General features: G+C 33.9%; 1 protein-coding gene across 5 annotated transcripts in view; it reads right to left on the reverse strand.

Moving 5' to 3' along the window:
- The window catches only part of PTPRK (protein tyrosine phosphatase receptor type K), a 604,468-nt gene that overhangs the window by 199,060 nt on the left and 389,805 nt on the right, over positions 1-15,603 (reverse strand). The gene's annotated exons all lie outside the window — the stretch shown is intronic.

The raw sequence follows: 15,603 nt of genomic DNA on the forward strand, positions 1-15,603 counted from the left end.
ATATCAGTGACTAGATTTATTTTAGATTGTTATGCAATTTGTGAATGATCAAAAACATTCCACAATCACTTAAATACCTAATTTTCTCTCTCATCCAAAGGCATTAAATATAAATACCCAAGGAAAATAAATTTTAAAGCATCCTTGATAAAATGAAACATTTCAGTGAATGGCCTCTCCGTGTAGTTCTTATTGACTGAGCTTGGGACGTGAACACATTTAACTGCAGAGACAAGGCTGCTGAGGGAAGCCTGAGGGCTTCATCCACAACACACGGACATTTCAACATAAATCACCAGGAGCTAAATTACAGAGGCTACACAAACTTCCCAGTTTCAATTTCCCATTGCTCACTCTTATTCGTCATCTAAATCCGCATCAAGCACTAGTGCTCTCAAATATCTGACTTAAAAAAAAAAAAAATTTTGGAAAATAATTGCTTTACAATATTGTCCTGGTTTCTGCTATGTGGTGGTTTAGCTGCTAAGTCATGTCCAACTCTTGCGATTCTATGGACTGTAGCTCACCAAGCTCATCTGTCATCAACATGAATGAGCCATAATTACCTGACTTTTTAGTAACTCAAAACATATCTGCAGTGAACACTTCAGATTTCTCTCTCTTCTTCTAAGACCTTTATCAAACAGACATTAATCTTAGCTTTTTTCCCCCTGTCTCTCAATTTGAACTGAAAACCTGTTTAATTCTTCTATTTCATTCACTTAGATATATACTATCCTTCTTTTCTATATGTAGCTGGAAAATGTCCTGGTTGGCAAAAGTCTCCCCTCATAGGTGATAATTTCTGAAGTTTCTTTGAACTTCTCAGGATTAATATATGAAAATCATTTCTAGGGCCAAATGTATGGCTCTCAGTGTATTATATGGCATTCTTTTTAATTTCTAAACATAGATGGGGTCATCAGTGAGGTCAAACTTAACTTTAGGTGACAGATAACTCTACTGAAATGGCTCCCATAGGTCTGAAGGGTTGTAAAATTCAGTACCGAACAAAAATCTTTCATCAAAAAAAAGAAAGAAAGAAAGAAATTGATACTATCATAAAAGGAAGAGATTTTTAAGCCTAAATTGTCGTTTTCATCTATGTAAATAATTGCATATAGAGTGTACCTCCATAAAGGTATGAAAATGTTTTAGGATTCAATTTTTCACTTTTGTGATCCAATGAAGTAGATCAAAGTCCCCGAATAGAGACTCCACAGACTACATTTGGAAGCTCCAAATAACTTCAGTCCTCTTCCACTATCCTTGCCCAGTGTAATAAGCTTCCAGTGAGACTTACTCCTAACTGCTATATTCCTGCAGAACATGATAAAGCTGGCTGTGTTCAGTTAGTACACTTCCTTAGCCAGTGTTGTGAGCTAATTTTATATTTAAGGTATAAAATTTAAATCGTGTAAAACCCATTATTTGAATTCTTTATAAAGCAATCATACTCCAAAATGGTTTTTGAAAGAAATCACAATGAAAATCAAAGTTTACATATACACTTTCTAAAGCACCAATTTATAACTCCTGAACTTAAAGGAAAATGAAGATGAACATAAAATGATGTTCATGAACATCTTTAAAAGTTTGCTGGTGCCAATAAAGACTATTTTTACCCCCTGACAATCTCCTTATGAACCTGTTGTGAAGACAGAAAAATAAATTTAAGGTATCAATCATTTCTATGGCAATAGATTGTGATGTCAAAACAGGGAAAAATACAGATTTATAGTAAGAATGGGGTGTCTGTAGATAAGTGCAAAATTTGGCGTAAGGTCTACAGAAATAGACAAAAACAGCCAGATTGCATTTACTTATATCTTGTTTTTTTTGTTTTGTTTTTTTTTCCCCAGTAGCACAAATTATATATTGTTATGTATCACATTTCACTTATGCTTTGATGTTTATACAATTATTTAAATTATTATTCTCATTTCAAGACACTGAAAAGCTCATTTAAATAGAAAAACAAAAGGATTACTAAAAAAAAAAGATTTTCCCTGGTGGCTCAGATGGCAAAGAATTCTCCTGCTATGCAGGAGACCCAGGTTCAATCACTGGGTTGGGAAAATTCCCTGAAGAAGGGAATAGCAACCCACTCTAGTATTCTTACCCGGAAAATTCCACAGACAGAGGAGCCTGGTGGGCTACAGTCTGTAGGGCTGCAAGGAGTCAGACATGACTCAGCGACTAACACACACACACAAGGACTACTACCAATTTATTATTATTTGTTATTCAACAAATAAACATGTCATCACTTTTGAGTAAAAGGATGGTACACTTATTCAATCCAAAAGGTAGAGTAATAGAGATACACTGCATTCATTTTGAAGAGCAGAAACTGCACCTCCAAGTGGGTGAAAACTTGTTCTTGGAGGAGATAAAAAAGAGATATATATATGATATATAGATATATAATATATTTATACAGTACATAAACAGGTATACAGTGTATTTGTGGAATTGTGAAATGGCTCTGAGTGGAGTAGGTCACAATGAGAAAGTTGTTGGGCAACACTGATTACTCCCCCAGTAACTAAGGAAAGGAGTCAGTAACACGATATAAAGTGCAGGAATCACAAATCCACAGAAATCTGACTCCAAGTGGGAAGAAGTGTGGGCTCTCACACTGAGGAAAACGTTGAGTCAGAAAACTCTGGATTAAAGTTATAGATCAAGTTTTCATTAGACGTCGTGTCTAGTTCACATTGTTCTCCTTTGTTGAATAGAATGCAATAATGTAAATGAATACTTAGTACCGTGTCTAATGCACTGAAAAGAATCAATATGACACTTCTAAATATTAATAAACACATGGTTTAACAAATTTATATTGACCAGTTGAAACACGGAGGTGATTTTTTAGTCTCCAAAAGCCTAGAAAATGATATAAGAAGGTGGTTTTCAATGAAAATAGTTTGAATATAAAGTAGTCCCTCAGCAGAGTAATCAAATTCAGAAATGAGCTATTGAAGGAAGCTTTAGAACCTCCATTTCTAAAAACTTTTAGGTAACTACACCTCCATCTGCTCAAGATGATTTATACGTTCATGAGCCTTAAGGAAATGGGCTAGACCAGATGGTATTGAATTCTCTTCCACATCTATTATTTTCAGACCTCAAATAGTTTGTGTTAAACATGCTACTTTAAAACTATATATAATGGATAAAATGGGTAGGACAAAAGCTAGCCAATGTTCTACAAAACACAGTAGCTTATGTTTTGAAACAATTTGTTTTGCCTATAAAATTCTGTCAAAAATAACAAATGATGATTGCACTCATAATTAACAATTCCAGGGATTTCTTGAGTATAAAACAGAAGAAAAAAATATTTGATTAATGCATTACTGAAAGTTCATGTTCTAGGAGCCCTATGTGAATTGTCAGTGTATATTCCATAGCTCGTTATCATTTATCTTCATCAGCCATAGGCCAAAATTACCAGAGTCCAATTACTTTGCTTCCTAGATTCAAGAGAGAGGAAGAGAAATTATGTCAGTCTACCACAGGAGATGGCTTAAAATGCCTGAGGTAAAGAAAGTAATCTACTGTTCTCTGACATTCACTGCCTGAAAGTCATTCACATTAACAACCATTCAAACTTGTTTAGTGCAAGCCAATTGCTTCTATTTCCCTCTTGTCAGTTACATTAGCTTCAATTCAAATTTAACTCTTACAAAATTAAAAAAAATAAAACTCTCAAAAAGCTTGACAAGGGCATATATGAGACCTGACAGAACATAATGCTCCTAAATTTACTAACTTTAATATAATGATCTTCAAATTTTTATTTTCACAAAGAACTCTCTACCCTTTAGTAGTATGCTAATTTCAATCTCTTATTTTTTGCCCTGAACCAGGGTGTGATGATGGGCAAGTAAATGTTTATCAAGATTTAAAAAAAAAAAAAAAATCCTTCATTTATACTAAGTACAGCATCAGCAGAAAAAAACAAATGTCGCTAATTTCAAGCAAGACTATGTCATTATTTACCATTACAAGACAGAGATCAAGTTGCATTTCAAATCACATAATATAATCCAATATTCTTTCACTAGGAACTATTATATAACAGACCATTAACTTCCAGACAATTTAGAGCTCACAAGGTTAACATCAGCACGACAAAAAGGAAATGGGGATGACATTTAAATAACAGTAAGTGAAAATATTCTATTTTACAACATAATGGAGATATTAGGTTTGATGTTTATCTGTTATGTAGGATTGTAAGACTTTGATGTTTTATAAGCCTTTTCACTAAAATTTAATATTATTTAAAACAGATTTTACATGTGAATAAAAATGTATGATGTATAATACAATTACCAATGAACTGAATCTCAACTTTTTTTGTTCCTATTTTACTCATTTTATCTTCAGATTGTTTGTGAGTTTGTAAAAGAGAGAAAAAGGAGAAAAGATAATGGTCTAGATCTACGTAAGCTTTACCAAGTCTATCTGTGGTAGAAAAACCAGAATGTGGGCACAGCTAATATACTCACTAAAACTGTCTTAAACTTGTTACATATAGAGAAAGAGCCTGAGGTAAAAGCAACAGATCCAATTATATTTAGAAATAATTAATTGTCAAATCCTGAGTGAAGACTACATTTCAATTAAAAAATGAGCCAAATACGTTTTTATATGTTCAATGAGTCAAAGAAAGTCTTTCCTGCCAGTTAACTCTATCTGGGTGAGGTCCATTAATTTTCAAAATTGAGCAGTGAAACAACTTACAGAAAGCTGCAAATATTAACAAGATCTGCACCTTGTCCTCAGAGATGGTGATCAAGACCTCAGAAAAAATATTATGTGGACATCAAGAATGACATGCCTTTCTGGTTTCTTTTCTATGTGACTAGCATACCTTTAGGTGTTCTTATTACTTTATCACTGTATCAGTAATTCTTAGAATCATTTTAAATATCAAAATAAAACATAAGACTATTAAGGAACAGACCCATGATGTTTCTATGCCATCAGTTATTAAAGCAAAATCCTTTTAATAAGAAATTTTTAAAGTACAGTTATCATCATGCTTTTTCTCCACTGTGATGTTTTAAGTTTCTTTAGGCTGGAACAAACATAAATAAGTTACCAATTTGTCTTTTCTCTATTATATGGGGGTGTGTTTATGCCATAAAAATAAAACATGTGACAAACAGCTTGATAGAAAAATATTTCTCACTTTCCCTTAGAACTTTATGCTTGATGGCAGAGAAAAAGAAGAGATGCTGTCATATGTCAAAAAAAAAAAAAAAAGGTTAAAAGCAAGCTGAGTTAGCTAACCACTTATAGCAAAGGTTCTTACACATTTTTTATGCCATGCCTCCCTTTGGCAGCCTACTAAAGTCCAGTCCTCTTATAAAAAGAAGCTTCACAAATGCATAAAACACAGAGTTGCATTGGAAATGAGTTAGAATGAATAACAGGTATCACATTATCTTTTAAATATGCAATACAGTAATAAATATGTTTATTTAGTAATGCTTTAAATAGAGACTGGCCTATAAAATACTGTAATTTAAAAGTAGTGGTAAGAGTAAGTGATATTTTAAGCTATCTACAACATCTGTAACGTGATATAAAAATATCCGTGAAGTTTGTCAGAAACAAAGTCATCGATGTTACTATCATAGGTTATAGTGTTTATTCACAAGTAAAGGAAATACTCAATTAGAGTTGGAAATTACAGGAAATAAGATGTAATTTTTTTTTTCATGTATAAATTCTCCCATGGTAAGTTCAACTCTAAAATAATAAATTTAAGAACCCCTGTTTCAAAGGGGTACTTTCCAGTTCTCCGTCATCTTCCCTTACAGCTCCCTCTCATCAGACACACAAATCCTTCATCAATATCTCCAACCATTAGCTTGTAGAGGACACTCCACAACCAACTCTATACACCTCCCAGTAGTGGCCATCACTGAAGCTACTACATGGCACATCTGATACATAAACATACAGACGCACATGCACGCATGCTAAGTCACTTCAGTCACGTCCAACTCTTTGTGACTCTATGGACTATAGCCTGCCAGGACCCTCTGTTCATGGGACTCTCCAGGCAAGAATATTAAGAATACTGGAGTGGGTTGCCCTCCTGTAGGGGATGTTTCCAGCCCAGAAACTGAACTCACGCCTCTTATGTCTCCTGTCTGGGCAGGAGAGTTCTTTATCTCTAGCACCTCCTGGGAAACCCAATATATAGATATCCAGATATTTGAAAAAGAGCATTAATGATGATCAGAGACAGAGGTAATACTCTGAGACAACTGTTCAAATTCAGAGGTATAACTTTCATCATGAAGAAAGTACGGTATCTGTTCTAGAATAAAGCGTGATCCTATAATCTTAGTCATTACCAGTTATGACCCTATGTTCATCTCTCAGTTGCTTTCTCCATGAAAGAAAATCTTTACCCACTGGTTGTAATTGATTATTAATAGCTTTAGAGTTTAACTGAGTTTTGTATATTACATGAAATTGGCTGACTAGTATATTATGGTCTATTCTGGTGAAACTACAAATCTCCAGCACCTCAATTTATGATAAAAATAAGTCAGCTTTGAAACCATTAATATAGTTAATATCTGTATCCTAAAAAGTTATTAGATACAGAACTAGATTTAAGTTAATTTCTGCATTCTAATCATTCGCTGGAATGAACTAGTTTGCTGATGTGCATTTAATAGATACTGCTTTAAAAAAGCATAAAATACTGATAAAGCTGGGGATGGTAGAAGACTAACAGCATTTAGCAAATCACTTAAGGTGGGAGAAAGGCCAGAAAAAAATGAACATCTGAAAAAATGAAATTAGCTGATAAAACATACATAAAAATGAAATTAGCTGATAAAAAACAGGAAAACATTCAAGTGTTTTCCATATTTTCAAAAATACTTTGGAGAATAAAAATGTTCTAATTGTAAATATTTAAAGTTCAAAGAAGGGGCTATAAAAGAAAAGGAGGTGAAAATTAAGTTGCCACAATTCACCAAGAAGAAAACACAAATGACCAAGTAAGAAAAAGTTCAAGCTTGGGGTAATTAGGTAATTAATCAAAATATGTAAACATAAATAAAAACCTTAAATTTCTGTTTTCCACTCAGGCTGCCAAAAGTTAAAGCCTGGCGATATCAAATACTAGAGAAGATACATAGAAGCTGGGACTTGATAATTGACAGTAAAAGCATTATCAAATATAATACTTTGGAATGCAATTTCACAATTTCTTATAAAAGTGAATATGGACATACTATATGATGTTAGCATTCCAATTTTAGTAATATACTATAGGAAAACTTCTATATTCTTAATGATGACACATACAAAAAATATCCATTACAGCATTGCTTATAATTGATGATGTACAGAATAGAATTTTGGACTCTGTGAGAGAAGGTGAGGGTGGGATGTTTTGAGAGAACAGCATCGAAACATGTATATTATCTAGAGTGAAACAGATCACCAGCCCAGGATGGATGCATGAGACAAGTGCTCGGGGCTGGTGCACTGGGAAGACCCAGAGGGATCGGGTGGAAAGGGAGCTGGGAGGGGGGATCGGGATGGGGAATACATGTAAATCCATGGATGATTTCATGTCAATGTATGACAAAAACCACTACAATATTGTAAAGTAATTAGCCTCCAACTAATAAAAATAAATGGAAAAAAAAATTGAAAAGAACCCGGAAATAATTTAAATGATCATCTGTGGAAGAATGATACTAAATGACAAATCACAAAGTGGAATAATTGTTCAGCGACTAAACTGGATTAACAGGACTCTGCATGTGTCTCTCAGTCACCCAGTCATGTCCAGCTCATTGCGACCCCCTGGATTGTAGCCCACTAGGTTCTACTATTAGTGGAATTTTCCAGGCAAGAATACTGGAGTGGGTTGCCGTTTCCTACTTCAGAGGATCTTCCAACCCAGGGATCGAACCTATGTCTCCAGTGCCTCCTGTATTGGCAGGCAGGTTCTTTATTACTCTGCCACCTGGGCTCTATGGATAATAATAAAAACCTATGAGAAACTAAGAGAAAAGATTATTTGATATATTTGTTCATATAATTAATATAATAAAAAAAAAACACCTTAAAATACCACATTCTCCAAGACAATCTACTGGGAAAATTCCACTCAAAAGTGACATATCAAATGAAAAAGGAGTAGACAAATCATGGTAAAATGACTGCTTTTAAACACTTAGATGTGGAAGTAGTGTGAAAGAGCAGTAAGAATTATGACTATAAAATGGAATACAAACGTTGCATAACATCACAAAGTAAAATAACAATGTTTATAAGATGTTATTAATTATTAATTAGTGGCAGTAAACTAGGATATTCATGTTTATAGCAAAAAGTCAACTTGCCATCCAATACTGAATTTCGAAAAATGATTCTGATGACTTAATATTTACTGTAATCCATTTTCTTACTTCCTGTGATCTTTAAAACATACTTGACCTCATTGACTAGATTTGTTTTCCCACATAATAACAAACATAACACTCCTCATTCAAATCTCACAGGTACAGTTCTACATGTTTTCATGAATATCATGTAAATTCTATGTGTGCAAGCTTATTTTTAGAACTGCTATAGATAAAATCACCCAGGACTTTTTGGTGCATTACATTAAATAAATCTTACATGAAGAAAAAAGTGAAAGAAAGAACAGAAAGAAATAAACAGAAAGAAATAAATAAAGAAAGAAAATTTTACCTAGCTGTCAGTCATTATTTTAGTTTCACCTAGTTTCCTATTTTAATATATACAATTAACTATTGTTAAGAACTAGTGCATATGGAATACACTTTACAAATTATTTTATCCAACCATTAACCCTTCCCCTCTCTTTTTCCTCTTTACACAAATATACATACATAACACACACATACACATAGAAAGTGATGCATAAAATGAAATTCACCGGAAGTTAATAATCAATATCTTTTCCTGCATAACATAACATTTAGGTGATTTTGTTTTCTTTTTTTTGCATACTTGATTTCAACCTTTCAAACTATGATAGAAAATCAATAGAAAAATAAACTAGGAAATACTAACCTTATTTTTTAAATATCTACATAAAGTAAAACAAAGCAGACCCAAAATGCACACATGACTAGGCAAATAAAATAACTGAGACTCAGAACTACTAGTTAGATGATTATTACATTTTTTGCATTGCTTTCACTAAGACAAACTCTCAAAAATATCTCCAGTTTCATAAAATAAGCAATAAAATTTATTATAAACTCATATGGTACCATATGAATAAATATTCAAGTATTAAAAATTAATGAAACTAAAACCTAATTTATCATGTTTGTAAAAGTTTGTGAAATAGAACAGTTATACTTCATGAGGTAACAGATGATAAAAAAGCAAAACACCTAAGAGAAAATGGGTTAAAACTATTTAATATAGCATTGGATATTTATCAAAATTCTGTGTGATAGATGAATTTCTAAGCTAGTTCTCCATTACATGAGTATTTTTTCTATATTGTGATGAGGAGAAAGTTACTAAAATTCTGACCGGCAAGTTTTCCTGGGACTTTAATATCAACTGCTCATAGGAGACATAGCTTTTAGAAAATCAATTTACTCATAGCCTCGAGACAAAATAATTTGGTAGCAACAAGAGGAAAGAGGTACTCAAAAGGATTGCCTGAAGGATATGCATTAAAGACAGGCCTCTAGACAGATTCCATTTTATCCTTAAATCAAGGCTGATCTCCTGATAAGCTAATTTTTTTTTCTTATCTTCAAAATTAAGACAAGGTATCTTTTTCTGAAGCAACTAATTTATTTTATATTATGAAAACTATGACTTCTATGGATTAGACTATGTTATCTTGGAGTCACAAGTATCTAGATTCACATCCCAGCTCAACAAGTTAATAGCTGTGTGACCTGAGACAAAACTCTTCAATTCTCTGAGACTCTTTCTGGCAAATGTAAAACTTAACAAACCACCACTTTGTAGTGTACTGCAATAATTAAACAACACAATTATGTGTCAAATACTGAGAACAGTTCTTAGAATGTTATAGGTGATTGATAAATGGTTTTTATTATAAATAATACCATAGTTATTAACTGATAGAGATTTTACTTTTACTACTAATAAATTCAGAACCAAATATGGTGTCCCTAATAACACCAAGTTCTATGACATAAATGTTTGTTTATTTTTATTACCCCCTAAATCTATCTGTTTTTTTCCCCTAGTATCCTTTAACCCCCAAGTTACTTATCAATTTTTGTTGCTCTATTCAATCTTGTATGTTCTAGTAAACCATCTCATATTGTTTTTGAAGTTAAGAAGGATATAAATAACACATATAATCATATGTAAATATATAAATAATAAAATAAATACTTTTTCAATAATGTTTTATATACTCTAAAATCAGTCCGGTGTTTACCATGAGACATATAGCCTGTGCTCTGTGTATAATACTATAAGCATACTATTATACATAATATTATAAGTAATGTATATATGTATTTATTAATAAACATATGTTCAAACTTCATAAATAAATATATGTTCAAAATCATCACAACACAATTGGTGAGAAAGCAAAATGGCACAGAATTAGGTTCACAGGAAGGGAAAAAAATCCAATTTTTTTAGTTCAGTTAAGTTTAGTCACTCAGTAATGTCTGACTCTATGACCCCAAGGACTGCAGCATGCCAGGCCTCCCTGTCCATGGCCAATTCCTAGAGTTGACTCCAACTCATGTCCATTGAGTCAGTTTTGCCATCCAACCATCTCATCCTCTGTCATCCCCTTCTCCTCCCACCTTCAATCCTTCCCAGCATCAGGGTCTTTTCTAATGAGTCAGTTCTTTGCATCAGGTGGCCAAAGTATTGGAGTTTCAGCTTCAACATCAGTCCTTCCAATGAATATTCAGGACTGATCTCCTTTAGGATGGACTGGTTGGATCTACTTGCAGTCCAGAAGACTCTCAAGAGTCTTGTTCAACACCACAGTTCAAAAGCATCAATTCTTGGGTGCACAGCTTTCTTTAGTTCAACTCTCACATCCATACCTGACCACTGGAAAAAACATAGCCTTGACTAGGCAGAGCTTTGTTGACAAAGTAATGTCTCTGCTTTTTAATATGCTGTCTAGGTTGGTCATAACTTTTCTTCCAAGGAGCAAGTGTCTTTTAAGTTCATGGCTGCACTCAACATTTGTGGTGATTTTGAAGCCCTGCAAAGTCAAGTCTGTCACTGTTTCCCCATCCATTTACCATGAAGTGATGGGACCAGATGCCATGATCTTAGTTTTCTGAAAGTTGAGTAAGCCAACTTCTTGACACTCCTCTCTCACTTTCATCAAGAGGCTCTTTAGTTCTTCTTTGCTTTCTGCCATAAGGGTGGTGTCATCTGCATATCTGAGGTTATTGATATTTCTCCTGGTGATCTTGATTCCAGCTTGTGCTTCATCCAGCCAAACGTTTCTCATGATGTGCTCTGCATGTAAGTTAAATAAGCAGGGTGACAACATACGGCCTTGATATCCTCCTTTCCCGATTTGGAACCAGTCTGTTGTTCTGTGTCCAGTTCCAATGACTGCTTCCTGAACTGCTTACAGGTTTCTCAAGAGGCAGGTCAGGTGGTCTGGTATTCCCATATCTTTCAGAATTTTCCAGAATTTGTTGTGGTCCACACAGTCAAAGGCTTTGGCATAGTCAATAAAGCAGAAGTAGATGTTTTTCTGGAACTCTCTTGCTTTTTCAATGATCCAACGGATGCTGGCAACTTGATCTCTGGTTCCTCTGCCTTTTCTAAATCCAGCTTGAACATCTGGAAGTTCATATACTGTTCACATATGGTTCACATAGTGTTGAAGCCTGGGTTGGAGAATTTTGAGCATTACTTGCTAGCATGTGAGATGAGTGCAGTTAGTGGTAGTTTGAGCATTCTTTGGCATTGCTTTTCTTTGGGTTTGAAATGAAAACTGATGAAAAATGAAAAATGAAAACTTTTCCAGTCCTGTGGCCACTGCTGAGTTTTCCAAATTTGTTGGCATATTGAGTGCAGCACTTTCACAGCATCATCTTTTAGGATTTGAAGTAACTCAACTAGAACTCCATCACCTCCACTAGCTTTGTTCGTAGTGATGCTTCCTAAGGCCCACTTGACTTCACCTTACATTAATATAATTTTTGATAGCAAGCACTCCATCAAATGAAATAAACTTAAACATAGAAGTTTAAATTAAGAACTACACCAAAAATTTTCCCCCAAAGGTTAATTATTGGTCGCAAAGAGTTGTACACAACTGAGTGACTTTGCTTTCACTTTGCTGTGAAAAAAGACTGTGATCATTAATTTCTAAATTACATAGAAATCACATATAAAATTTTTTTGTTATTCTTGTCATGCATTTACTCAACAAAGGCTATTTCACTGAGAAAGAATGACAAGGAGACTAAAGAAATGGATAATTCCTTTGCAATTTTGTATGTTTCTAAAATAGTTTAGAAAAACTATTGATTTTAGTCAACATTTTTAAAGGTAATATTTCCTAACTCAGTACTTTATTTAAAATGCAAACAGATATTACCTGGTATATTAATTAACCAGAGAGATGACCTCTTTTTCAGGAGTGCCATTTTGGGAGTTAGCACTGAGAATTCATGTGTCATTTTTTAAAGTAATAATGTAATAAACCTTTCATTTTCTCTCCATGAGAGATACAAATGAGGCAACTAAAGAAGAAAAAAACTAAAACAACTCTTTCTAAACCAGGCATGATAGCAAAGACATTTTAGGAGTATAAAACTTGTAACATAAAATCATCCAAGTAAAAAGGCTTTGTTTTTTCTACATACATCACACCAACTCAAAGACCATAAATGACTCTAAGAGGCTAAGGTTATAGAATCTATACAATAGGTCTTTTTAGATATAGAGCCATAGTAAGAAAGCAAAACTTCTGTGAATCCCTTTGATTGTACACAGTTGCATGTGGACACAGATGCACACACACAACTGACAAAGTATATAAACAAAGAAGCAAATTACACACATCCATTCAACATTCACAAAACTAAAAAAACAACATCCAGTCCCATCAATTCAAGGCAAACAGAAGGGGAAAAAGTGAAAGCTGTGACAGATTTTATTTTCTTGGCTTCCAAAATCACTGCGGATGATTGCAGCCATGAAGTTAAAAGATGCTTGCTCCTTGGAAGAAAAGCTATGACAAATCTAGACAGCATATTAAAAAGCAGAAATATCACTTTGCCAACAAAGATCCATAGAGTCAAAGCTATGGTTTTTCCAGTAGTCATGTATGGATGTGAGAGTTGGACCATAAAGAAAGCTGAGTGGTGAAGAATTGATGCTTTTCAACTGTGGCACTGGAGAAGACTCTTGAGAGACCCTTGGACAGCAAGGAGATCAAACCAGTCAATCTTAAACAAAATCAACTCTGAATTTTCATTGGAAGGACTCATGCTGAAGCTGAAGCTCCAATACTTTGCAACCTCATATGAAGAGTCAGCTTATTGGAAAAGACCCTGATGGTGGGAAAGATTGAGGGCAGAAGAAGAAGGGAACAGAGGATAAGATGTTCGCTCTGTGGATGTAAGTCTGAGCAAACATGGGATATAGTGAAAGACAGGGAAGCCCGGTGTTCTGCAGCTCATGAGGTCTGAAAGAGTTGGATAGGACTTAGGAACCGAACAACAACATATAGCCATGGAGAGTTTCCTTCAATTTCAGTATGATGCTTGCTGGATATAATGATATAGCTTACAAAGGGACAGGGAAGTAGAATGAATTTGAACTCTGGGCAATAGTGAGGGTAGGCTGCAGTGGGGAGAGAAGAACAGGAAACCAGAACAAAAAAGTAACACTTTAAGTAAAATTTTACTTTCCTCAATACAGTTAGTCCAAAGTCACTTTAGCCAGAGTGTCACAACCTATATATACATCAACTGGGTCTGAGTGATGAAAATTTGCCAAGCTAGAGGTGATGCATTATTTGTCAAAAAGATTGAACTGCACTTTTATATTAGTACAAGGAATGACAGGGCATGATTATTGCCACAAGCATGAGGCTGTTTAGGGGTAATGTGAGCACCTGAACAGTAGGTAGTAACGGGAAATGTCTATCTCTTCTTCTTTCCTTTCAAGGTAGGTACTTGTAACATGCCTTGTTACACTGCCAAACCATTTCTCACTCCAACTCCTTAAATATCACCTGTCCAAGCTGAGGATCTATTTTTAACTGAACACATATGCACTATTCATTGCTAACAACCTTAATATAATAAGGGCTTTACTAGTCCCATGAAAACTAAAATACTGTGTACTGTTTATAATATGGGAGCATCATCTCTGTTCCACTGTTCTGCCGCATGCAGGCCTGTATTCATTTCTCTATTATCCAGACTTTTGATGACAGGTATATTAAAAGGCTGTGATTATACCCTATCAAGAAAAAGAATATTTCTAACTCCCAAATGTTTCATCAGATCAATTCTTGATTTTAAATTTAAAATAGTAGTAATATTACCCACATTTTAACTTTATTGTTACAGATATATGTATATATATATTTCTGTCAAAATATATTTCTAGAAGCTTAATATATTTCCAACTTTGAAACTTTCTCTCAGAGTCGATTTCATAGTAGAGGTGATACCAGCTTATCTCCTTAAAAGATAATAAAAGAATTATTAATCAACTTTCTTTTTCAAAAATCCTTTCACTGAAATTGTAATTCATGTGAAATCCTTTCACATAAATAATTAGAACAGAGCTTTAAGAAAGGCTTACTGATTATTCACAAAATTATAAAATATTATAACAGAAAAAGTGATCAGCTTTAAAAAAAAAAGTAGAAATCCAATTAATCTAGCCCATATAATTAGCATTATATTCAAAGACTAAGGAACAGTTTAAGGGATAAATCACTAAAAATTCTATATTTTTGTCTTAATAATAGGTAATTGTAAAGTCATTTCCTTAAGAAGATATTTGTACTGCTGTTTTATAATACAATCTCAGTCTTGCTGACCTACTTTTTAGATTATAAGAACATTCCACTAAAATCTGACAAAGAAACACTTACTTTCTGCTCTTTGCTGAAATAAATAGGTACTTTATTTCATCTGTTCTGGTGAAAATCCTTGAAAAGTCTAGATATTTAAATATGTCCTACAGAGGTTTCTAAACTGAGTTTTTAAAGAATCAGAACAATTATTTTAGTTGATTCTCAAAGCACTTAAAAAGTAAGTTGTTATAACTCAAAGTTCTAATAGAGTACCAGTGTTTACACAATTCTTTAGCCATACTAGAAACCCAAAGAATGGCCATGCACCCTCTGAGACTAATCCTTCCCACATATATTCATGACCCTCTCCTGTCAAGGTGTGGAGATACCTGAAGGGCATGCCTTCTGCATAAAAACACCATGAATCTTTGAGATAAGGTATCAACGAAGCTAAGAGAGCAGATGAGAAAGGAGACAAAAGTGAACTCAACAGATCCTTGGCAAGTTCACCAAGGATGAGCTGACAAAAACCAACGTGAAACCACATT

The sequence above is a fragment of the Cervus canadensis genome, chromosome 33 (genome assembly GCF_019320065.1).
Source record: "Cervus canadensis isolate Bull #8, Minnesota chromosome 33, ASM1932006v1, whole genome shotgun sequence".
Lineage (NCBI taxonomy): Eukaryota > Metazoa > Chordata > Mammalia > Artiodactyla > Cervidae > Cervus > Cervus canadensis.